General features: G+C 38.6%; 1 long non-coding RNA gene across 1 annotated transcript in view; it reads left to right on the forward strand.

Annotated features, from left to right (window-relative positions):
• The window catches only part of LOC310899646, an 85,544-nt gene that overhangs the window by 44,236 nt on the left and 17,550 nt on the right, over positions 1-23,758 (forward strand). The window contains exons 5-8 of the long non-coding RNA XR_014584447.1: positions 9,135-9,295; positions 17,151-17,376; positions 18,532-18,713; positions 18,805-23,590. This is a non-coding gene — a long non-coding RNA (uncharacterized lncRNA). The remainder of the gene's footprint in view (positions 1-9,134; positions 9,296-17,150; positions 17,377-18,531; positions 18,714-18,804; positions 23,591-23,758) is intronic.

Here is a 23,758-nt window from a genome sequence, read left to right on the forward strand (position 1 = left end):
AGGAGTGTAATTCTGCTGATACCAGAAATATCGAAGAAATGTAGAAAAGCTATTACTAAATGTTATTTATGATAAAATAATTGAGCAAGTTATCATCAAGCCCTGGGGCTGCAGAGTAAATGCACTTGTTATTTACCATTTTATTATTTTTAGGGGCTGGCAAATGTCTTCTCTCATTAAACTGCGAGAAGGTACTGGTCCAGTATTTGGACTGTTACTAAAAGAAAGAAGCAAACATGTAAATTGTGTACAAGATGGATTTATACTCACCTGTCTGAAAACTGCATGGAGGATGTCAGGTGTTTCTAAGATAGTGCTATAGAACTGCGCGTTTTGAAAATACAGAAAGCTAACATCTTGTATAAAAAAAAAGTTTATTACAAGGTTTGAAAGCAGTGTAAAAAAACCTGCTGTTGTGATACTGATGGGATGTTATTGCCACAGGCCAGTAATATGCACGAACTAAGAATGTGGCCTGTGCTGTGTAAGAATTGTATTTAGCAAATAGGAATACAATTATTTTACTGAAACAGTGATTATGTATGAAAAGCAATTTTGAGGAACTGAGGTGTAATAGCAGTATTTAAATACTACACGAGCACTTTACTGTTAGAGTGGAAAGTACGCTACCTCAAAATACTTTCCCCATACTTAACATGCTTTGTTACAGAGACATGCACGCACCTGGATACTTGTCCGCACAAATGCACCATGCCAGCCTTTTTGGAGGGGAGAGGAAAAACAAATCAGGTCCCACATTTCTTTTTCTGAATGTACACAGCCTTAGCTAACTTCCTAACCTTAATGTCTTTTGGCATGATTTCCTACCCGCCTGCATACAGCAACTCCTTTCTTTTCACTACTCAATTCCTTTTCCACTGAACAAACATGTTATTTTAATCAGTATTTTAATCATTAAAACGTGTTATTTTAATTTGTTAGGCACTGGTCTTTGGATCCCCATGGGCTGCTCCAGATAGATGTGTGATCCAGTTTCACGTGTGGAGTACGCACAGAGTCCACGTGCCTGAAGTTGTGCTGTGGGTTTGTGTCTGTCTGGCAGGAAGAAACAAAGGGGCGATAAATCGATAAAAGGTTAAAAGTAATCTTTTCTTCCTGCTGGTTCAAATCCTTTCTAGCAATGGAGATTCATGAAATGCGCCAGTAATTGTTTCCTCTCCCAGAGAATTCATTAAGCGAGACATTAGCCTTTTTATTGTCATAAGCCAGGACTAATTCTTCGTGTCCTGTTATGCTTTCTCAGGTGCATTAAAATATGAAGTATCTTTAATAATTTTGAATTTCTTATTCAGATAACAGAAATTGTGTATTTTCTGTAGAGGCAGTTCGCTTTCCCTGCTGCCGTCTTGCACAATTGCTGTGATTTTATTTAGCTCTTTCACACAGCTCCTGTCCAGCACTTTCATCAAACTCTACAAAAGGGAGGGACTCTCTCGGCAATTCAGCCTGCTCAGAAAAATTGAGTAGAGATTGATCTTCTTTCAGTGTCATTTTCTTTCATTTCAGACTTGGAAAAAATAGAGAAGCGGTTACTTCAACACTGATCTAACAACCCACTAATTCGACATTTTTTTTTAATGGTTTTCATCTGGGAGTTCCAAAGTACTTGGTAAAACAGTTTGTATGTGTGCTGGGATGTGTGTGATGCTGCTTTACAAACAGAGCCAGCAGCGGATGAAATGAAGAGTGCACACATCAGGTGTGTGTTAGGAGTTGTGTTAGGAATTCAACATGAGTGAATCAGATGAATAATTTGAGAAAAAATCCATACCAGTCTCATAATTTCCCTTAAATCTGTTTATGAGTTAGACTGGAGCTTTTCAGAACGCCTTTCTTTCTGAAGCTTGTACTGGGTGCCTGAAACGAAGCTTTTACAAGTCCCAGCTGATGTGAACCATAGCTGTTGATACTGCTCGAGTTCCAATGAGTGATGGATTTCCAACACTAATGACATCTTTTAAATTTGACTTGAATTGTAGGTGTCTCAGGTAGGCATCCTTTAATAATTTGTAATGGCAGTTTGAGCGTCTGGATGAGGTTCTGTTCGTGACCTGGAAATCTGGGTTAGCAGAGATGTTTCCCATCTGTCTGCAGCCGTACACATCTGCAGTCATATGTTTTCAGTAGCGAGTAATTTTTGGCTTGTAGACAGACCTATAATTGAGAGAGGATGTTACTGAGGGGGAAAAAAAGCTTTGGAGAAAAAAAAAAAAACCTTATGGTGAAGATAAATATCTCATAAAAAGCTTTTAATGACAGTATTACTATCAATCTCTAATGCTGTTTTCACCATATTCTTTTTTCAAAAAGGGCTTTTTATCATCTTGTGCCATAACTTTGGCTTACCGTTATCAAATATTACGTAGCATTTTTGGAACACATTTTATTTGGTACTAAAGTAATTTGACTAAAAACACAGAATAGTGCAAAAAAAAAAGTTATCCACCGTTTTTTAAAACTGTGAATAACAAACTACATAAAGGCAAACTTTGTTTTTTTAGAGGGATGCTGACAAGCTGCGTTCTTGGCCTTATTTTGAACATTTTTATCAACAGGAATAAAACCTTCACTGATGAACATAGTAAAAACTGATGGTTTGATGAACAAATAAAGAGGCGGAAGTGCTGCAGACCAACCAAATGTGCTTTGATAAGCTGTACTCTATGAAATTGCGTTCTCAAATTTGAGGTCGTAAATACTGAATGAGAGAGTCAGCCATGCTCACAGGGTGGAGAACTCCATCCTAAGCAACAGCAGCTTTGTTTGCATTAGTGATGCATAAACTGCTGAGCCGAATCTCCCCCAGGCTCTCCTCCTTAGGTGAGTCCCAGGCTGTACCCGAGGTTAAGGCAGTTCTGTGCCAGGCACCGATGTAAGTGCTTGTGCACGGTGTTGTCTCGCTCCACGGCCTGCAGACCAGCCCTACAGTGACTTGCTGTTGAATTTGAGGAGGCAAAGGTTTGGTGTGATTTAGGATTAGAAGCGTGACCTGCTAAGAGAATATCAAGGAGCTTGTTCTTGTCTACAGGTAGATGAAGGGATGCCATGGTGGTTCCTCTGAGTCATCGGCGTGGAGAACATGAGGGAATTCACCATTCAGCAACTGGTCACAATGGTCGCTTACTGTTGGAACAGTTTGCCATGTGGTGGGTCTACACCGCTGGCAACTTTTTAGTCATCGTAATTTTTTGTATTGGAGAGACTGGCATTCTGATGATTCCACCAGTATCTTTTAGCCATAATAGCACCAACTTAATTCAGCTTCATTTTGTCTTATGTTTATTTTTTGTGTGTGGGAGCTGTGGACCTCACTTCTTGCATATGGATCAACCCATTTTATTAGTATATTTCTGCGTTTCGTAAGACTCTAAGGTGTGCCTATGGATCGGAAGGGACTGCAGGTCTGTCTGTCCTGTTTGCCATCTCCAACAGTGGCCACAGGTGGATGCTGGAGGAAAGCATTGCTTTTTTGCATGTTCTGCTTTTGCTCTTCATGAAGCATCTCCCTTCGCAGCAACCGTTGGATGGTGAGCTAAACAGACAGCACAGTATGAGAACAAAGCAAGGATGCGCTGATATTTTTCTTTTGTAATTTATTTGCTTATGGATTTCTCACCTGGGCTTGCATTTTAGCCACCATTACTTACAGCCACTGATGGCTTTTCCATAAATACGTCTAATTCCTTTTAAGAACCACTTAGTGTTGGCATCCATGATACCTGGTGACACTGGATTTTACAGTTTAATTGTGTATTCCATGAGAAAGCTGCTTCTTTTTTTTTTTTTAATATGATGGGTTACTATTTCATTGTGTGCTCCCTAGACATAGAATTGAGGCATGGTGCATATTTTATATGTGGTTGTCATATTCCACACGGTCATGACTTCTTCAAGCTTTTCTTCAGTCAGTGCTTTTCCTTTTCTCCTTTTAAACAAGCCGTCCCATGCTTTTGACCATACTTACTGCCTGTACTGGCACTTTTTCTAGTTCTCCATCTTTTTTGAGATAGTTGTATCTTAGATTTAGGTAATGGCGTTATAACGTTTGAGGTTTTCATCCTTTTCTGAGTAGTGTCTAACACTTTTTGGCCTCTTCTTCGGTGACCTCTTCACTCTTGTGACTAATTTATTGATCTTGAAGCACCCTGCACAGCTTCTCTTAGACTGCACTGACATCTAATGGTAAGGCAAAGTGGCTTAGCCACACTTAATGGCGAGATAAATTGTCTGACAGGCAAACATATTAATTTTTGTATGACAAGATGGAATAACTTCCATTTTTGCACAGAAAGTCTGATTTAATACTTTCTTTTCTGGCAATGAATCTTCTTGTGCTGTTCACTGGACCACGCTTACTTTTTAAATGTAATTTAAATCTTTTGCAAGAATAATTTTCAGTACAATGTAAGCACTGTGATGATTTGATACTGCAGTAGTTTCTAGTAGGAGTCACAGTATCTCCATAAGGGGATAGCAGCGTGAAGTAAGTCTGACAACAAATGCTGTCCTGCAGAAGGAATAGGATTTTCTGGTGGTGTTGCAGCAGTCTTACAATTGCTACATTTTGAAGAAGGATGAAAAAAAGAGGCTTTGTCCTCTTTTTTTTTCCCCTCCTGTTTGAGTTTCCTCTGCATTTTTCATTTATTTTGGTATTTTTCAAAATTTTAGTGATAACTGTAATTGAATGTTACGTTTGAACTTTAGAAAGAGAAAAATACTGAGTTCAGATATTAATCTCAAAAATTATAAATCTCATTAATTGCATGGTCAGTAACATAGTCTGTGTAACTTCAGTGAGACGGAAGTATCACCTGACTGCCATTAAGAAGCAGCATTCCTCAGATCCCAAGGTTTTGTTCTATACAGAACCACTACTACTGGCAGCAGAAGTGTTGAACCACAGATCCTAGAGCAGAATGTTTCACTCATGCATCATCAGCTTCATTTTTCCCTCTGTTAGAGCCCATATCTATTGCCTCAGTCTCAGAAAATTGATGTCTTTGCTATGGAAATGCATCTTTGCTTTTATTTGAACATTAAGCTAATTTCTCTGTCTTAGGGTTTTTACATGTCCTTTTACTTTATGCTGTTTATAAACATACCAGCATCTCATTTGAACATGAGATGTTGTTTTATACTAATGTTTGGAAATACAGATGGACTTCCATTTCCCATTAACAGCTTCCTCACATTCAAAGTTGTCTTCGGTGTATGTCCCATCCTTTTTCCCCAAAGAAAGGAAAACCTGCAATTGCTCAGGGCCATCAATAATTAATTTAAGCAAAAAATGCTGTAGACGGAGTAATAGTTATTTGTGGGTGGTACATTGAGTTAGGTTTGCAGCAAGATTGCTTCATGCTCTGAGAAGAGTGAAGTCCCTAAAAATGGACTTGAAGTTGAAATTTGTACAGGTTTGGTGCTTCAGGATAATTGAAATACTATATCAAGAGGAACAACGTTTTCGTTACATTCACTTCTTAGTTCCAGGGCTGCGCAAAATGGCCATTTCAAGGCCTTTAGGTGTCATGGAAAATAGAGATCTTATTTATCTGGATGGGAGGGAAAGAGAAGCAAAGCAGTAGTCTGCTAAGGTTGGCTTGGAAACTTAATTTATGAAGTCATCAAAAAGTGGTAGAAAGTGGTGGCATTCCAATGTTGAATAGAAACTTAACCGGTTTTCTTGCAATAGCCTTATTTCACACCTTTTGAAAGTTGATAGTAGGAAGAAAAAATATTTAAATAACTTAACGTAGTTTCAGACCAAAGAACATAGATGAGAATGGTTAAGTTAAATGAAGATTGAGAGTCCCAAGGGTAGCACGAAGCCTCATGGTTTTATTCTCAGTGTGTTAATGATCTATCAGTCTGTTCTGGGAATTTAATTTCTGTCATGGTTTTCGTGTGCTTTGTCATCGTATTTGGGTTAGTCTGCAAATCCATTCATGTAAAGGAAGCTGGCAGTGAGGAAAAGGTAGGCCTTCTGCCTGGCCTAACAGTACAGGTGAAAGTCCATGCTCAGAGTTTGTATCCTGAATCTTGTGAGGGGGTTCATTGGAAGTTATGTGGTACAGGGCCCAGTTTTTGGTAGGCTTTCACCACCTGTTCAAATTTAGGTAAACAGATCACATTTCTACTAAATTTCTCCTGTGAGACTGAAGCAAAGGAAATTGTCCTACACTGCAACCTCTGGTGTTTGAGAGCTCTTCTCTAGTAATTTGGAGCTCACCTCAAGCTGCAAGTAAGCATGTATTTAGCCTACTGGTTTGCTTTATTTAAAACAATAATTAACTTCTTAGTTTTCTTATTTCATCATTTTTGTGTAGAGAGAGTGTGGTTTTGACGGGGCCTGCCTTCGGATCTCCTCATTCACAGCTGATGGTTGGCCTTTCCTCCGTTACCGTTACCTGGTTTGAAAGCTAAAGTCCAAGTTGCTTTACTTACTTTACATCCCTGCTTTGGCTAGTAAGATTTGCTCACTCTGCTATAAAAATGTTGGAGATTGTCTTTTTCTTTTATTTTGCTGTCTCAGAGTAAAACTCATCAAAACTCATCCTTTCTCAAGAAGGAGCTCAGTGCTCCAGGCTGCAGTAGCCAGAGGCATATTCTCTTAAAACTATTTTCAAACCCTGGAATCAGCTGTTTAACTAAAAGAAAAAAAAAATACTCTTTTTGATGGAGTATTTTTACTCTCAAATTGTACTGCACACGAAGGGTTTGGTATGTTGATGGTATCTCAGATGGCTTTGTAGCTAACGCTTGACATGTTAGGCAGTATAGATCCCTAGTTCATTTAGATTCTCAATTTATCTTAAAATATTGAACTACAGAAGTCTGCTCTTACATACTGTTTGGTATTTTTGTGTTCTTATTTTTAATTCATTAGGCAGCGTGCTTGTGTTTTTAGCGAATTTCTCAAATACAATTATTCATGTTGTGGCTTACTAATTGCAGTAACTAATGCTCCCGTAATTATAAGGCTTTTGTTTTGCTGGGAAATGCTTCCCATATCATCATCTTCTCTTTGTGTTAGAACATGAAGTATAATGAAATTGTATGAGGGTTAAATTTAGAACTATGTTAATATGTTAATTTAATTTTTGCTCAAAAATGATTTTTGAAATGTATGACATCTTGCTATGGATTAAAAATAAACAACGTTCAAAACAAAACTACTTGATTTATGTGTTACGCTTTGGAGCTACTGTAGATGGTTTGAAAACATCTGGTGACACTTTCAGCGGCAGGTCAATAGTTACAGATGGTCTGTTTTTTACAGCTGTCATCCAGCTTTGTACGTAGAATGAGTACAGTGCAAAAATCTTTTGCTGAATGAATAAACAAAACAGCACAAGGGGGACAGCAGGCATGTATGTTTCTACAAGACAGGAAATTAAATAAGCTATAAAAATTTAAACCAAGATTAGCAATGAAAATGTTCAGTTTCTGTTTCTTATCCTCTTTTTTTTTAAGGAAGTAGGTTGTAAAACAGGTGATAAGAAATTAAACACTAGTTTAGGATTGACCGAAATTTGGGGTGTTGTTGTCTTAAGAGAAAGGCAGGTAGCTATGGCTAGTTTTAAACATTTTTAAATGCAGTTGGTGTAATGCTTGTTTAATCTTATACCGGAGCCACATTCAATATTAAGAATGTTGTGTTTTGCAAGAATAATCAATGTTGGGAAATGGAATAGAAAAGGTTTAAAATAGCAATTTTCTTTGCGCTTGTTTTTTAAAGAGAAAAATTGGGCTTCAGCATTCATCATCAATTTATTCTTCTGTCATGGTGGTGTTATGTTCAGCGGGAATCAGACATTATGCAAAGCAGCAGAAGAATCTTGAATATGAGGATAAAGAAAAAGGTGGAGGGAAAGTGAATAGGTGGATGAGGTTGAATAACGTGGTAAAAACGTAATGAATATTGCACACCGCCTCTGTTTGTAAATGAAAATAAACACAGAGGAGCTTTGTTAAAAACCCAAATGCACCAAGCAGAGTACTGCTGGAAAAGATACCTATTTTAATGCAAATGTGCAGTTCTTGATATTCAAAATGTTTTTCTTTATCGCTTCACTTGGAGCGCACGAGTCTTCATAATATGTTGATGAAGTGTGCATATGTTTGTTTTTAGAAAAATATAGCATCTAGAAAGAAACGAGCAGATTTCTAGGTTCAGTCACTTGTAAGGCCATTTAATGTTCTCCATTGATGATGAAAGCTCTTGGGCAGGAATAAAAGGAAATGGGGAAGTTGATTATTCAGCTCGTTTTAATGCTCACTGTGCCTGTAACACAGCGTTCTCCAGGCTGGGTTCGCAGAGTCTACTGAAGTACTGAAAGGGGGACAAAAGCGCTGCTCTGATTATGCTTTTTAAAGGAGCCATATACTTAGCTTTACCCCGTTCACTTGCTCACGTGCGTTTTATAACCTGCCATTTGGACTAGATTCGTGTCGAGGGATGTTTCTTCTCTCCCCCCGTCTCCCTTTCCTGCTTCTCAGCTGAAAAAGCAGGCTGCTTGCTGCAATACCCTTATGCTGCCTTGCCCAGCTCCACGGCATCTGAAAAGTGCTTAGCTGTATTTGCTGCCAAAGAGCTTGCCTAGTCATGCATAAAGCTGTTTTAAATGCCATTTGCTTGATATAGATGTTGGCAGTCCGTGTGGTCACCGTGATGCGTTTCATTTACTTGCGCCTCGGATTGTTTCCCTGAACTTCCCAGCCCCAAACTGCGATGCGCTCCATCCGAAGCTGACAAGCTAGGCCCGAGAGGGGCATTTCCTTGACTTCTGCAATACGATGCAAAACTGTGGGCGGCTTGTTGTTCAGGTGGTCACCTTTTGGTCATTTTGGGGGGATCTTTGGGTACCAAGGTACACACAAGTAACTCTGATGGGAGGACAACGGCAGAAACCCCAGCTGTCCCTGGGCATTGCTTACCCTCACTTGGTAGAGCACTGTCGTGCACGTGCATCTACGCATGTGCATGTCATGAAATAACAAGCTACCCAGTGTGATGAAGGATTTTGCATGTTTTTTCTTATTTTTTTTATTTACTACCATTTCTAGAAAGGGGTGAAAAAATCGATGCCTTTAAGAATCTGTCTTTCTATTCACAGGTGAAAATACACTTATAAAAGGTGATAAACGTTTCTGACTTGTGGCTGGCTGGAGAAGTCCACCATCAAACTGTGCGGAGACGTTCTTTGAGCTTCCACTCTTATGTCTCTAATGGACAAACACAAAGTGAAGCGACAACGTCTGGATCGCATATTTGAAGGTTAGATATTTCAATTCCTAATTTTCACTGCGTTATCGTGGATTAAAGACATTGCTAGAGAATGGGACTCAGGTTGTTCGGTGTATTTCTAATTGAGTTGCAGTTCCTGTTGGGGTTATATTGACTGTGTGCAAATGCTGGTTTTGGATGAAAACAGGTCTAGACGAATAAAAGGAACTAGTGCGTGAACTCTGTAAAATTGTACAGTTGCGTTTGCTTTCAACTTAGCATTTTTACGGCATTCTGCCAAAATGTTGTGAAAGGTTGTGGTTTTGTATAAAATAACAACTGTAGAAGGATAGGAAGACCACATAGTCCTCTCTAGGGTCTTTCTCTACAGATGTGCTTCATATAGATTAAGAGCCTGTATCTGATCTGAGGAAGGAAATAGAAAATAAAGAAAAATATCCCAGGAGACCCCTGGACTTTAATGAATATTAAAAAAATAGCCCAAATCCTTGTGAAAGGAGTGGAATTGCTTGGGTCAGTCATTTTAGCTTGAGTCACAAATGTTTGAGTTGTATATTCCTGGTATTCTTTGTTTTCTTTTGGATTTGGTGTGAAAACAGGTTGAGGGATAAGTTGTGTTATTTTGAAGAATATACCCAAATGTGGCAAAATAAATTTTTATATTAAATGTTAGTTTCTCCTTAAAAGGGGGACGTTATTTTTTTTTACTAGACCTATTTTGCTATAACTGGAGAAAGTGTGCAGACTTTTGGATGTGTGGTCTTTGCATCATGTCTAATACTGAAGCAGTAAACTGCGTTTGAAGCACTTGCTTCTCTAGGCATTAGTCGTGAGACATTTCTCTAGCAGCTGTGTTGGTGTAAGCAGTCCCTGGCAGCTCCATTCTGTCCTCATTTTTCTTCCCTTTTTTTGTGCCAATATGAGTGCAACCATATAATGAGCTGGATTGGGAAAATGACTCATACTAAAAATAAACTTTTTTGTTGGTGTATTTTCTGTTTAGGTAATTTCCTCGGGCCAGGTCACTGTTCAGCTGGCACAACAGCTGCATTGAAGGGGACAGTTAGAACAGAGGAATGAGGGGCACAGGGATGTTTCCCCTGACATAGCCAGAGAAGGACAATTCATGAAGGTATCAGAGGGTACGATTTCACATTTGGGTTAGATTAATCTGCCTGTAAACCTCTGCAAAGAGTGAGCAAGCACACCCCTGCCTGCTTGATTCAAACTGTTCTTGTGTCACACCTCGGCTGGTTGGCCAAGTGGTCAGTTGAATCTGCTCGTTGAAGACTAATTCCTTCCAAAAGAGATTGGAACTGGGTGCTGAGGATGGGGAGCTGGGAAGGATGCCCCCCTTTCCAGCCAGCTCTGCATTTAGGATCAACTGGAAATGACCCAGGGGTGTACTGGTGCGGTGCATGGTGCTGTTCGTTCTTCTCTATTTCCAGCCTCTGTATTTGACCCCGCAGCAGAAAATACATTTTTTTGGCCTGTTTTAGCTGAGTTGGCAAACTGTGAGGAGTCAAAAATGAGGGAGGAGGGAGAAACCTGTCTCTTTAGATCGCACGAAGTTAGATCTAGATCCTAGATCGGATCAACCCACTTTGGGGAATTTCAGCCTTCTTTTAGGCTTACTGTATTCATCAATTGGACAACTTAGGAGAAAATAGTCTGTGATGATGTGGCAAGGAATGTTATCAGGGACAGAGGTGACAGACCATTAGGCCCTGTGACTGTTTAAAATAGCCGTGGCTTCCCTCAGGCTGCGTGTTCACATTTAGTGCCACTGCTTAATCAGAGCCTTTTGTCTGGTTTGTTTTTCCCAGCCTTGCACAATTCACTGCATCCTACCGGTGAAATCCGTTTGTGCAGCCATGCAGTGTAGGGAATTGATCCAGTTGAAAAATAAAGCAGGAAAAAAGTTTTTTTAGCCACTTTGACTTCTTAATCCCATTTACCATGTGCTAGACAAATTGAAGTGTTGGAAAAACAGTGGGAAGAGCAGGCAGAAGATGAACAAGAGGAGAGGGGGGTGAAAAAATGGATATGGAAAAATGCGTAAAGTTTTATGGTTACAGGAATGTAATTTGGCTTGTAAAATGTCAGAGCTGCATTCTGCTCTTGAGTGTCTGTGCTCAAATTCCAAATGCTCTTAGAGGTTTGTAAACATACCTCTGGCTGAGGTTTTTAAATCACTATCCTTGCTGCTGCGTAACGTGGGATAAAAAGCTAGGAGCTTTGTTTGTTTTTTAAAAAGGCTTTTCTCTACATGTGGTCCTGTTGAGGTTTGAAAATCAAATACACGGGATTGTGCTATAGAAGGTATGTCTGTGAGAGAACAACCTACATATTTTATATTTTAGGAATATGCATAACGTTTTTCAAAGCTCAGGAAACTTAATGAGCTGTATAGCTATTAAAGGTGCCTTATCTTCTCTGACAGCTTTTTTGTTCATCAGATCCGGTACAGCTTTCTTCTCTCCACCTTTACCCTCAGAAAAGAATTATTTTAAGACATGATTTTATTGCAAGTTCCACTAAAAAACAGGTAGCAGCGATTTACTAATTATTGATATTTCTATGTTTTTCAAATATTGTTTAACATAACCTGTGATAGGCAGACATTCATATGTTATATCTATAAAGAGATGCAAGTATCATTGTGATTGTGACGCGCACCCTTTCATAGTCTTTGTCTCCCTGTTTAAAGGGATGATAGTAAGCTGAAATTCGGTTTCTAGGAATTGAATGTTGTGGGTCCGATTCACAAAATGAAATGTTCACCTTATACACATGTGCACAGGGCTGCACACACATCTTTTTCCGTGGAGTTAATGGGTTGCTACAAACGCTCTCGTAAGTTAGATGACTGTGCATGCAAAGTGTTACGCGAGTTGAACTGCTTTCCTGTGGCTTTAGGCAATTTGCACACTTGCTTATAGTAACTAATCATGCAAATTAAGCAACAAATTGAACAGGCATCACTGGGTTTACTATTATGTTGAGTTAACGACAGTGCAGTAGTAGTACTACTACTAAATTTCAGTTAATACTCAATGGAGAAAAAACCTGATTCTATTACTTTGGGAGCAATTAGTTCTCTTTTAATGTAGTTGAGTAAGTAATTTTGTCTCGGAGGTACCTATGATTCCCTTCAGTGGCTTCTTAAATATGAAATTGAATATTTGCTTTTAATCCTGAAGCTGTTTTCAATTATATTTTTGTTCACATTTCAGTGGTCTGCCATGTTATGTTCTTGCATGTATCATCTCAAAAGAGTGGTATTAAAATGTGCTTTATCATCCTAATTTACATAGTTCTATAAACTGGCATTTCCTTAATGATGGCAGTTGAAGATCGTCCCTTGAAGAAGCCAGATAATAAATTTTGGGTTTTAGTTCCACTGGTAGCTGTGGAGTCTGCTTTGGCACAATGACATGATTTTAGGCAGTCGGAGATACTAATATTAAACTTGTTCATGATTTATAAAATAATGTTTAGGCTTCTTCCCTTGAAGAAAAATAGTATCAAGACATGTGAAAGATGTTAGTTATTAGTTACTGATTATATATAGTTATTAGTTACTGATTATATTGTTCTTTGTCCCCCTCTCCGGTGAAGCTGGTGATTGCAAAGCATAATTATAGTAGTATACATTTGGCAGAACAGTTGGAAGTGTCACAGTGCAAAAATAAAATGTGTTCATTTTCTGGGTAATTTGAAAAATTCTAAATGTTTTTGGCATTTTGAAAAGTCGTTATCTCTAATTAAGGTATTATTGTACTTCATATTGCAACAAATCTTGTAAACAATGCTGTGTATTTGCTTATATTCTAGAAATCTTTAATTAAATGTGTGTATGTCTTACTGACCGTTGCTTGGAAGTTACCTTGGGGATGTCTGACCTGGCAAGCGGTGTCGAGTTTGCTGGAGCTAATAAATGAAGCAGGAAGGCAATAGAAGGTGGCTGCAGCGGGAGGAAAATTTTGCTTCGTCTCAATTGCCTGTGAACAGGCTTGGTGAACACAGTACAGGGAGTTTTCTCTAAATGCATTCCACTGTATAAATAGATTATGGGCATTGCTCAGCCAGCCACTGCTTTCAGTGGGTTCCTGAGCTTTAGGAAACAAAGATGTCAGAGGAACTGAGAGGTGGAAGGGTATATATACTCCAATTCTTGCTTGATTTCAGAGGTGTTGGTGATTAGACAACTACAATACAGTACTGGAAATGTAACAGTGATTTTTTCCAGTTTGACACCTTGAAACAAAAAGAATTCTTTGCACAACACCTTGTGTGTGATATTTGTAGAAAAGACTTGTAGGCTGTGAAAGTTCAACAAGTCTCCCTGTCTGCCCCCACACAGGTGTGATATGTTTTTATAGTTCCGCTTTTGAGGAAGAAAAAAAAAAAGGCATCTTTGCACACCTCAGATTCTCAACAATGCTAACAAGCTTTCTTCCTTTTTATGAGTTATTGGTGTACATCTTAAGTTTATTCTTTATGCACACGTTGCCTCTTCCTTTTTTAAAAGTGTCCAGAAGAAAGCTTGAAACATGTTTTAGTCATTTTAACAGCATTGCTTTATCACCTAAGAAAAGGGGAAGAGTTGAACAGGATCATAAATTGAAAAGTGCGTATATTAATGGGATGTGTTTCTGAAATTTCAGATAAAATCTCTCATCTTTTGCTGTTGTGAAGGGCAGCCTTTCTTGGGGAAAGTGTGATTGTTGGCAGGTAACCAAGTTAAGCTCTTTAAAGGCCAGTAAACGTGTGTGATAAAGGAATAGTTTCTTTTCAAGGGTATAGTCTTTTTGTACAGAACTTCGCTTCCTTTTCTTTCCTTAAAAGAAAATATCTGTGTTTTTAGAGCTTCTTTTTCTGGCTGTGGTGCTGTATAGCGTGAGATTTAGTAAGATGAATCTTTACTTCTTAGTTGATGTGGTGTATTGGTGGCTCCACGAGGAAAGCAGAGAAAAAAGCAGGTATGAATGAAACGAGGTTTTCTTCTTTCTAAATTTATGAAGAGATCTTGAAGTACAGAGTGACTGAAAGTTTTAAAAAAAGTATTCTGCCTCCAGATTTTTCTTGTGCATGCAGCAGAGAGCCTGGCTTCTTACCACGCGAAAATACCAGATTGACAAATACCAAGTGTTATTTCCTGACCAGGGCTGGAGCCTGGCTGGCTTGCGTAAACTGTGATTTTACCCATTGCAGTTGTGAAATTAGGCAGTTAAGATGAGCTTTGTGCATATTAACGAGAGAGATGGCCTACTTCGGCAACGCTTGGGCTTTCCCTGTACTTGAAGGAATTCTTACCGAAGCTGGCGCGTACTGCTGATCTTGGATCTGTAAATAAAAGGAGAGGGGAGTAAATATTCCAAGGTGGTGAGTACTCTTAAGCTCCTTGTGAAAAGCGGGTACCGCGGATGTTAATTCTTTGGGAACCTAGCGATAAATCTTAATTGACATCCGAATTTCAAGACGTTCGTAGTTGTTTTGCTGTAGATATCAGAGAAAGGAAATAATAAAATTTGCAGACAGTTGTAAATCACATAGTGCAGCATCAGTTTTTCTTTACACATACTGATCTTAGTGCTAGGCATACTAAATATAACAAGTGTTTCTTAAAAAGAGAAGAATGGGATGCTGTTTTGTTGCTGTGCGTGTGTTCTCCCCCCCCCCCGACTTTAGAGGAAGGCTTATAGAAGGATTAGGGCAGCAGAGGGAGCTAAAAGATTCCTAATATTTTATTGTTTGTTGTTTCCAAAGTGAAAGTTGCTCTGTCATAAAGTACCAATTAACCTTCACCAAAAAATGTGCTTTTTGAACCTTAAGTGCCTTTAGCAAATAAATAAGGACTTTGAACTGGAGAAAATTCCTTTTCTCCCTAGCAATCCAGTAGAAATTAAATTAGGAATCAGGTAGTAAAAGCTGGCATAATCTTTCTGCAGGAACAGCCATCAAACCTTTCGACTGTAACTAATGAAAGTGTTTAAGCAAGCAGAGTTTTCTATGAATAACTCAAGCGGAATATTCTATGAATAACCCAAGTTATTCAGATTTAAGTGTCTTAAAGGAAAAATGCATGCGTTCTGGTGCTGAACTCAAGGGTGTTTGTTAACAATTCAATGCTATTTTTCTGTGTTTTGCATGTAAGAACTTTGAAAATAGTTTTATGAGCTTGAAATACAGAGAAGTAAAATATTTATTATGTAAGAGTTGTCTTCAAAGAACAGGAGGGGATTCTGCAGGCTAAGAGAAGTTGACCTTGTAAGAACAAACTGAAAATGATGCTACCATGAGTAGTCATATAACGAGCTTGTTTGCCACTTCCCACATGCTAAGGCAAGTTTTCTGTATATTTGGGGTATGTTAACCCTGATGCAAAAACATCCTCTCTCTCGTGACAACTATACGGTTGAACCGCTTATGGACAGGCTCACTTTTTTATTTTTATTTTATTTTTTATCCTCAATACTCAGTATTTGCTTTGTAAGGTGTTCTCGGCATTCTTTTGGATTGCTGCTGTAACCTGCTATAGTAACTCGAGTCTTCATTCTGTGCCACCTAAACAGCTTTGGAATTTGCATGCACTTAAGCTACTGCAAGGTTACAGAGGTGTTACCGGTAACAATGCGAGCTGTATGAAAAGAAAATTAGCTTAAAAGCCCATTCTGCCCTAAATGATGCTGAACAGTAGCTGCTAATGAAAAGCATTATTTTAACAAGAAAATTGGGAGGAGGGGGAAACTTCAGAGGAAAGAATCTCAATGAGCTTTTCAAAATCTTGCTGAAACATTCAGGTCACTGGTTTAATGTTGAATGTTTTAAAGCAAATCTGTGCTTTTGTGGTGCCCAGCATTACATATTTTGCTGGTATAATTTTATTTTCATTGAAAAAAATAACACTGCTTGCTTGTGGCAGCAGTTTTATTCAGTTACGATGTATCCAGAGCACTACTGTTTACTGGTATGCTGAAGTCAAAATATTCTTATTTTAAACATGTAAGTAGCAAAGCCAATTTTGTTTAAATATGGTAAATGGAATACAGCTTGAAACATATGGCTATGTTTACAGGACTATAATCATTGTATTTTTAATATTGTAGGTATTTGAATTAGAATCGAGTATTTAACCACACCTAGTTGCCTAATTCCTGAGTAATCTTCAGATACTTTAAAGAGCTTTTTGGACTCGAGATTTAGCTTGCATGCAGTGCAGATGAGCGCCTGGCACAACTTTGAGAAGCTTTAGAAGTGTAAGTGCTTGGTGGTTATGTATAGTTGCTTCTGCCTGGGGTCAGGGAAGATGCTTTAGAAGCCCTAGATTTTATACATTGCTTTACACTCTGCTCTGGAAAGCTGAATGAGACAACTGCACAAAGATTAAGTGTCTAGGTAAACATGTTCAAAAATTTAAATAGTCATCTAATTAAAGCAGACATGTTCAGCTTGCATAGAGGCAGTTCCCATCCTTAGGGAAATGCAGTCTGAGATGCAAAAAAGGATTTTATTTTGTTCTGGCCCTCGGTGCAGTAGGGGTGGGAGTGTGATTATGCAGCTGGAAATGGAAAAATAAAAAGTGGAGACGGTCTCCTCGTGGTGGAGGCATCTGCTGCTGCTTCCTTGGGCCACGAGGTTGGTACCGACCTCGAAAGGTGCCTTAAACAGGAGGAATTGTGCAGGCAGGGAGGCTTTGCCAGGGGAGGAGGATCTTACGGATATCTCTCTTCTCCTTAGAAAAGTCGTGGTGGTATGATGGGCAGGTCGTTTGGAGCCCAGAGACCTGTTTTATCTTTTAGCTCTGCCAAAATCAGATAACTTAGCAAAGAAAAGATGCCTCTATGCTTCTGTGTCTTTTCTCTTTTTTCTTATCCTACAGAGAACAGTCTGCGGGACACTTTCATAGTTGCTGGGATATAAATAACAGCAGGCTGTAATGCTCTTGGAATCCATTTGAAGTCGGAGGCTTTGCCAACTGAAAATACCCTGCCTTGGGAGCAGCTACACGGGCACCCATGGGTACCTCTGTAGATCCAGAACTGTGCAGTGGTTTGTTACCCTGCTTGGACACGTTGAATTAAGAGTTCCTTCCTCTGTCCCTGCCTGTGAGAATTAAACTTAAATTGCATGTGACCTTGAGTAGAAATTTTTTTGTTTGTTTTTTTTACCCCAGCCAGAAGTTGCTCAAAATTTCTCATGTTTCCTTTTTCCCTAATGCTTGTTTTTTCAAAGGAGCATCCTATGCAGTGAATTTTCTAACCTCTCATTCCGCCAATTAACTGGAGACACACTTAAGTAACCAATAAAAATTATAGACAATGGAGGAAGGACAGTGAGAGCTGATGAGAAAAGGCTCTTTCTTCTTTTGATCTTGCCTGTATTTTTCAGAAAGTTTCCTTGTGTACCAGATGGCACTCAAATACAAACATGCTAAGACTTCTGTTAATAGATAATTAAGAATAATAAGTGTTAATTAAGTATATGATAAATGTTCCTTTTTGTCAAGGTGTGCACTTTTAAAGAAATAGTTTTAAGTGCTAGGAAAACTTTTTTCCCAGGTAATTTTATCCCTACTTCTTGTTTCTTGCCATTCCTTTTTTTTTTAAGACTGAATCAGTTTTCTGGGTCTCAAACACCACTTGGGCAGGTGTTATTCAGCTTCCACAACATCTGCCAGTCATTAGTTGTTGTTGTTGCTGGTTCACCTAACCCGCAGATGGCCGTGTTTGTGCAGTGCTCCACGAACTCCCGTGCTCGTTCCCCCAGTGCTCCTCCGCACTTGCACGGAGGCATCATCAATTTACCAAACTCAAATAATTTAGTAACAGTGATTTCTGCTGGCAATAAACAAAAGCAGCTGCACTCTAGCTTATCCTTATCTGCATGAATGCATAGCTTGTGAAAGGCTTTTCTGGCGAGACAAAAGTTCCGAATTTCAAACTGGAATTTAGGGCACGTAAGTCGGAACGACCAGACTCCCATGTTTAGAAACAATATAATAATGCAGAGAATGAATTAGTTGCCATAGTAACTGCTTTGTTTTAATAATTTGGTGGGGCAGTGAATAGAAGGAGCTTAGAAAGAAGTAGTAGGAATTTTAATTACATGTTGTGCAATGCGAGCAGCTTTGTTCGTTAATACTGAAATTTGATTTTATAACAGATTGAGGAATGGGTGTATAACTCTCACTCTGGAAGGCCAATAAGGATGATTTGCAGGTTTCTTTATTTTATTTTATTTTTTTCCCCTGGGAAAAATAGGATCCCATTCTACATTTGATTATGGCAATGCAGACTATTGATTTCTTACCAATAAAACATGCTCGATACGTTGGGCTGGGAGCGTGACTTTCACCTGCGGGCGGTGATTTGCAGCCTGGGAACGTGCTTCAGCCCCCACCAGCAGAAGGAGGCAGGCACCCAAAGCTGGGAGGTACGGGAAGGTAGGTGTCTTGGGACTTCAAAGCCCATCCAAAATCATAAGCACCTTGAAGTCCCTTTGTACTTTACCTTGATTTCTCTCTCCTCTTGCAGGTTTGAGCAGTTTAACGTGTGTTGAGCGCTTAAGACGAGGCAGGATCCTCCAACAGAGTTAGCTCTGTCAGAGGAGACAGATGTAAATCAGGTAGGCTTTCTGTGATCACACACAGCCAGTTTTGTGGAGACATAGCAGACACGATGGTGCTTAACTCCAGAAAGTTGTGCAGGGCCATGTCCCAGCATCTCTCAAATCAAGCAATGGTTGCCCGCGCCTCAGGTGCCGGTGTGCCGGTGAGTCAGCGCGTGTCTGGGGACCGGCTGGTGTCACAGAAGGGATTACTGCTGATCTCCTGCCACAGCCTTTCACAAAGTGGGGCCTCTAATTTTGAGTCGTCCTTCTCATCTGGATGCCTTTTTTTTTTAATACCTTAATGAAACTCTCAGGAGCTTAATTCTCCTTGAGACTACTGGCGGCTTTCAGGTGAAATTGGCTATTGAGTTAAGGACTTAATTAAGGAGGGCCTGGCAGGTAGATGGACAAACACAATTTCATAAGCCTGGTTTTCTTTGAAAATCTGTCTAAAAGGAGGTCAGATATTAAATACATAGACTAGAAGTGTCACCTGGCCAAGGAAGCACCTTCCATCTGGACTCAAGTCCCGTTCCCTCCCTGCATCTGAGAGTCTTTAAATTGGTTCTGGAAAGTGGCACTGCATTTAACAGTGGCTTGCTTTTCAGGTAAGAGTCCAGGAATGGGGAAACTTTGAGTTCTAGATCATCAATATGAAGATGATGATTATTTTTGTTTTAGAGAGGTTAATCACCCTTTCTTTTTTGGGCTAGCTATTTACTGCAAAATTGATCCATTGTGCCAGAAAGAGGAGGGAAAACTGAGCTCAGTTATGAGGGCTCTAACTCAGGAAGGGAAATTCGAGCTTCTCATCCATGTTTCCAGTGTTTTTTATGTCCAAAATTTTGTGGACACCTAGGACTGTAGCCTGTATCTTTTTGATAAGATGAGGCTATCATCACTGGGCAATAGCCCCTGACTCCTTTCCTCCAGTCTTATAAGACAATAAAATATTTGTAAAACCAGCACATCGCACCTCCAGACCCACATGTTTTCTTCCTATTTCCCTTATCTCTTAGTTGAACCTTAATAGAATTAAATGACAGCATTTTTGAAATAGACACTAGCTTGTTTTGAAGTTTTCTTGAGTCATAATCCTTAACTGGAATTCTGAAATGCATTTTGGTAAAATCCTTCAGTTCATAAAATCTTTTCCTGTAATTTTCTAGTGTCAGCTTGAAACTTCTCAAAATGTTGTAAGGTGGAATGAACTTTGCCCCTTGTCCAAGATGTTAATGTATGAAGGTAGAAGGGAATTCATTCAGAGCTGAAAACATCAAATGAAGGGTTTTTTGTCAATTGCTTTCTTTTATCTCTGTTACTATAAATCAGTGGTTGTTTCATAGGTTTTTTTTTTTGTGATTACACTGATAAACAAATGCACGGTTGCATCCTAGAATAGTATCAGTTGGTGAAAGAAACTTTAGAGCAACTCCTTAAAGGCCTTGGTATAACAAGACAATAACCACAGTGCATCTGGTGATAATGAAAGATAAGACTGTGGTCCTATGGTCAGTTGTCTTTTTTTTAACTGCTTCTCTTCTTGTTTTTCTTTTTTTCCTCTGCAGTTCTGTCTCCTTTTTATCATTTTTTTCCTCTTCTATAATGAGGAAATAAAATCACTTCTGTGTCATTCCTTGTTTTTTACTTTTTCTAACAGTATTCTTTGGGATGTATTCATTTTGTTGTTGATATGCAAGTGCATTACCACTGGAAATCAATTAACATTAAATGTTAATTTTTAATTTCCTATTCAGCTCAAGTTTCATTTGCTCTGATTTCTTATTATATTAGTCTGTTATGAAATGGGAGCGTTTGCAAATACGTTCCTAAAAAGATAGTTTTCCACATAGTTAAAAAATGTAACTGTTTACGGGATTCTCAATTACAGTGCTTTTAGATGAAGACTTGAAGTTTTTTGCAGAGAGTGGTATCGACATGATTTAGCTGGGAGAATGTTAAACAGGATTCTGAAAAAAAACACAACAGCTCTACTGACATTGGCTTATGTTTCCAAAAGCTAGCAAGTCTGGAGGCTTGTGTGTCAGATATGGTAGATTGCTCCATCTCTTGTTCTGTCTGTAAATGATTAACTTGAGGAAATCCATGCTACAGGCATATGCTTTCTAACAGCAGATTTCAGTCTCTACTTCTGATTTCCACATGGAAGCACTCCCGCCCCCAAGTTGTGGATTACTCCCTTTACATAAGAAATACATATGGGATTTCCATGTCAGCTCTACTGGTTGTGCCAAACGTTTGTCAGATAGAAACTTTGGCCTTCCCAGATTCATGAGGCACTCCAGCAGCGTGATTGACTTGTACCTCCTTGACTCGATGTAAGCATTTCATTGGAAAACATATTTGCTAGATGAAGACTGTTGGACTGTTCCCGATCAAAGCTGTATATCGCATGAGGGTTTAAAAGCTCTCTTAAATGATTTACAGGCAAGTTTATCCTTTTGTGTTGATCAAATTTGACAGAAGATTTTCAGGTAGGAAGATAGAGTTCATTTTTTTTGAAGTACTTAGCCTCATTCTATGCAAATAATTTATGAATATTTGATTTAACAGAAAACATTTTTTATTAACTGTGATGGTTGAGCTCAGGTAGCACAGACAAGAGAACACTATTAAATTTTGGAGTACCTATTATTAATAACATTAAACTTCCTTCAGAACTCCATCAAAGTATGTGAGTATACAGGAAGCATGCACGACATGGATCACTTGAAATATAACCACATATTTGGTATCAAAATCCAACGTATTTTACGTAAAAGGCTTGTTTAAACTCATAGTTATGCTATTTCTGCCACCTGTCTTTGGTTTACTATGCACTCTGATTTGCTACACAAGTTTGCTTCTATTCCAATTTTTGTCATTTTGTGCAGTTTTATGGTCAGGATGAGGTTTGTAACTTCCCCCTCTCAGTTCTTCCTTCATCCTGAGTACTGCAGAGCTTGTTTTGTACAGGTTTGCACTCTGGTTCCTGATATTCATCATCTGTTCACAACACTTCCATTGGTCAGATCTTCTTCCATGAAGTAGAGGAATTAAAGGTTTATCAACATTTCTTTATGGGTGAATAGAGCTATGTTTTCTGTTGAAAAATCTGTCGTCTTGACTAGAATTTGAAGTTAAAATTGAACTACACTTATATCACGTCTCACAGGAGGCTGATTTATTTGTGGCAATTAATTTGAAAGGCTGCCAGATAGTTCCCCTTTCCTTTTGTAGGACAAGAAGGCCTTTTTGTTTCTTTCAGAAATTTTCACGTGTTGTTGAAGCATGGGACGGATCCTGACTTAGTTTTCCAGCTTTACAGGTGCCACCTCGTTTATAAATCTAAATTACCTTTTAAAAGTCAACACTTCATGAAGTAATAGATGTAGAATGTCCATCATCTGTAGATAAGTAGGTAATAAGTAGTCACAGTTTTCATTATTTGTAGAACATCCATACGTTCATACTTAGGTTAGTTGAGCTACTTTATAACATGAAAACCCAAATTGGACTAAGGTGGTTTAAGCTGAAAAAACTGTTAAAATTTCAGATTTTAACCAAAATATTTAAAACTGGAAACTTAGAGGTAATTGCATGCAGACATTCCTTAATTTTGAAAGGGAGAACACAGATGGGGTGGAGGGTGAACTAAAATTATAAATAAAAGTTCAAGTTATCCTTCACATTAGTAATATAACCCATAGTATAGGTTGGGTGTAAAACCTATTTTACCTACCCATCCCAAGCCAGTCTACATTGTTATATCTACTGACGTGCATAATATTTTTGCTGTTTTCTATTAATGACGTATTTCCCTTTTATCAATTAAATTGTAGTTAAATTATGTGCTTCCACTAGCATTAAAGGATTGTTGGGCAAGACAACAAAAAGCATTTGGTATAAAAGTACAAGGGAGAAGAAGAGAATTAATTTTCAAAAAAGAGAAAGATACTCATTCACTGGTGACCATCCAGGTAACAAGAGAAATGCTGGCATTATTGTCAATATTTTGTCCTTTGTGGCACCTAAAGCCAAGACTTTGAACCTGCTACTTTCAAGCACAGGCTTGGTGTTCACCTGCACTTGCTCCATCCATGGCCGCTCCTTATCTGTGTTGCTAATTTTGTTTTCTAACATGTTTCCCCCCAAATCGTAAAGTATTAAGGAATGGTTTTTAGTATTTAGCCCAAACCAGTGACGCTCATCTAGCTTTACTGTACTTCCTGCAAGGTTTTTTCTGTTCTCTTCAGAAGGTAACAGTAAGTCACAGCTTCCTTATTATGCTGAGTTTATTTAAGAATCAGATTGATCACATGATGTTATCAGCAAGCAGAGAATCAGCAGAGCTGCTACCAAGACAAAAATGTATCTAGCCTTGTGGTTTCAGATGTTAGTAAAGTTATTTTAAGATGCAAAAACCATTTGAAGATGTTCCATTAATGCTTAAGATTAGCATGTTAAATGGCAGAAAATATGATTGAAGTGTAGGCTGAAGGGGATGTTTTCAGAATTCAGCTTTTCTGAAGCTCGGATATTAGCCCTCACAGGTTTTTTAACCTTTTTTTTCTTTTTATTCTTTTTTTTCCTCCCAAACAGCATGACAGTGCTTCTTCTCCAAAAACCTTAACTGCCTTCAAAATAAGGTGGAAAAATGTTCAGGACTGCATGATAAACCAGGGTGTCATTCACCAAATTCAGCATTAGGCAAGTCAGAAGTAATAGTGGAAAATGTGTGTATTGGAGTTACAGATTTTATATTAAGATACCTGTGCCAACACCATGCTATCCACAAAGACCTTTAAATGTTTTGTGGGGCAAAAGTATATGGTAAATCAGGTAGTTACGAAGTTCTGTATTTCTTTTCTGGTATTT

This window comes from Anser anser, assembly GCF_964211835.1.
Source record: "Anser anser genome assembly, chromosome: 4".
Taxonomy (NCBI): domain Eukaryota; kingdom Metazoa; phylum Chordata; class Aves; order Anseriformes; family Anatidae; genus Anser; species Anser anser.